Below are 3,058 nucleotides of genomic sequence, written 5' to 3' on the forward strand. Positions count from 1 at the left end.
CTCTTGTGCTGTCGTGTCATTCTGGTTTTAGCTTTGCACTGGAAATGTTACATGTAAAAGATTGAACTGTCAGATTTGTGTAATTTCACAGCAGCTCTCTTGGTGGCAGTGTAGTTCTGTTTCCCACAAATATATATTTATAGTCCCACTTTTACTTTTGAGTCTACAAAACCACAGTCGTATAAATTTACTGCATGTACAATAAAACAATCTATTCCTATATAATCAAAATGTGAAAGATGATCAATTACTTGAAGATAATTACAGGAAGCAAACAATTTCAACTAACATCAGGAAGGAGCACGAGAACTCCTTCAACAAGAGTTGAAAGAGGAAATACAGAAGTTGGAGAGTCCAAACATCAGTAGTCCTGGTGGTCATTGGAGCGTTTGGTGTTGAGACCCCAAACTGGACTCAAACAGATCCCAGGAACAACCTCAGAGACCTCTGTTCAGATGAGTGCAGGCCCAAAACAACAGAACCCTGGAGGACCTGGGTTTGAAGTGAAATGGAACGACCCGAGTGGAAGAGTAGGGCACAGGGTGGTTCCACTTCACTTCCTGCTTCATGCTTGTTCTCTTAGGATCAGTGTCAGTCCTGTTGGTCATTTCCTCAATATGCCGGTGGTACAAGCTGTGCAGGGGCTTATCTTTCCATGATGGTTTCTTTTTTCCTTTTCCACACAGATATTCACTTACCTCTTCATCATTGGAAGCTTTCTTCCTGATGTACTCCAGGATCTTTGATCCTATAGTGGCACTATAGACCCCTGTTTCCCTCCTCTCTTAGAGTACAGTCAAAGGATGCTTGGCATGCGGTGAAACCCTCCATGCACTGTGAAAAGCTTTCATATCCTAATGTCAGTGGCTTCAGTTTCCTCCTTTGTCCAGACTTATACCATCTGATGTTGGTAAGGTGTGCATGTTGATGGCTTGAAGATTGCACTCAAGTAAAAGAACAAAGGAAACCAATCTGAATACAAAGGTTGTTGTGGTTTTTGCACCTGAACATCTTAGGGATCAACTTTGCAGCCTTTCACCTCCTCTGGATGGCATTAATCTGGCCTCCAGTTCTAATGTAAAGAACTTGGTGTTATTTTTGATCAGGACATGTCTTTTAACCCCAACATTAAAAATGGACTGCCTTCTTCCACCTGTGTAATATCACTAAAATTAGAAATATTTTGTCCAAAAATGATGCAGAAAAACTGATACATCCATTCATCACATCCAGACTGGATTACTGTATTTTTTTATTATCTGGGCATCCAAAATCCTCTTTAAGAAGTCTTCAGTTAATCCAAAATGCTGCTGCTAGAGTTTTAATGAGAGTTGGAAGCAGAGATCATATTTCTCCAGTTTTAGCTTCTCTCCACTGGCTCCCTGTCAAATTCAGAATAGAATTTAAAATATTACTCCTAACATTTAAAGCTCTTAACAACCAAGCTCCATCATATATTAAACATCTTATTGTTCCATACTTTCCTAACAGAGCACTTCACTCTCAGACTGCAGGTTTACTTGTGGTTCCTTGAGTTTCTAAAAGTAGAATGGGAGGCAGAGCTTTCAGTTATCAAGCTCCTCTCTTGTGGAACAAACTTCCAGTTTCTGTCCGTGAGGCTGACACTCTGTCTACTTTTAAGATTAGACTGAAGACTTTCCTTTTTGATAAATCCTGTAGTTAGACTTAGGTTTCCTGCATTATTCTTCATTTCTGCTGCTGTAGACTTAGACTGCTGGAGCACAAACTGAGCACATTTCCTCACTCTGCTGTGGTCTTTAGTCTCTCTCCTCTACATGTTCAATTGCTTTTATCAACTGTATTTTTTTGGTCTCTCTTCTAGAAAAAACAAATAGACCTGGACCAATCCTTCTGTGTTTGTGTCTCTTTCCTTCCTAAACGCAGCCGGTCGAGGCAGATGGCTGGCTGTCCTGATCCTGGTTCTGGTTCTGCTGGAGGTATCTTCCTGTTAAATGGGAGTTTTTCCTCACCATTGTCACCAATGTGCTGCTCAGGATGGAAGACTGTGACGAAGTGATGATTCAACACAATCTTCTGGATTCTTAAGATTTATTGTTATTTTGTTTTTATGTACAGTGCCCTGAGACGGCATTTGTTGTGACTTGGCGCCATATAAATAAATAGAACTGGAGTAAATGACTAGATGACAATCTGTGCAGGAAAAACAGAAGAGAAGTCTACCATGAAAAGAAAGCAAAAACACAATTGATGAAAGCACAGTTTGCAGCAGCACTTATAAAGTTTACCTTTGAAAAAGAAAACATCCGTATTGATTTGAAAAAGTATTTATATCTTCATTTAGTTCTTTTTAATAGCATCTCAAACACCATCAATGTGTTTAATGTAAAAATCAGAAATTTCCACACAGAATGACAACAAAGATCTGTCACCTCCTCTTCACACTCACGGCTTGGCAAAGCTGCCGTGTAAACACGACAAGTGTTGACAAACAGCACAAAACGCTGAATCTAATTAATTGATGGCAGATGTTTGATCTGTGCTGCTATACCCATCAGGTGGAGGAAAAAAAAACATCATTTCCCTCAGAGCTGAAATGCATCTGCATCTCCAGTTCACCTTATTGTTTTTTTACAACAACTCACATCAGCTGTAACTGTCTGTAAAACACCCCCCCCTCCAAGCCTTCAGCCCTCAGGCTGAGTCACTGATGTCAGTAAAACCAGAGATTCTGTCAAGATGAACAGACTGATCTGCATGCAGCCTTGACATCCCTCTTCCCAAACCCACAGTGACTGTTTCCAGAAACAGAGGAAGGAGTTTTTAAAAGACCTTTCAGTCTCCAGTCGCCTCTCATRAACTGTCATCTCTGAACACCTCACTCCAACTCTTTTCTTTCCCTTTCGCCATTTGTATCATATTTGCTACGCAGGATTCTYTGACCTATATTTTATCAATGTGATCAATATTTTCCTCAAAAACCTGTTGTATATCATGTGAGACCTGTATTCTGTCCTCTAGTGGATTATCAATGTACTGCAGGAAGTGAAACTTCTTCTTCTTCTTCTTCTTCTTCTTC

The sequence above is a fragment of the Austrofundulus limnaeus genome, unplaced genomic scaffold (genome assembly GCF_001266775.1).
Source record: "Austrofundulus limnaeus strain Quisiro unplaced genomic scaffold, Austrofundulus_limnaeus-1.0 Scaffold1108, whole genome shotgun sequence".
NCBI lineage: Eukaryota > Metazoa > Chordata > Actinopteri > Cyprinodontiformes > Rivulidae > Austrofundulus > Austrofundulus limnaeus.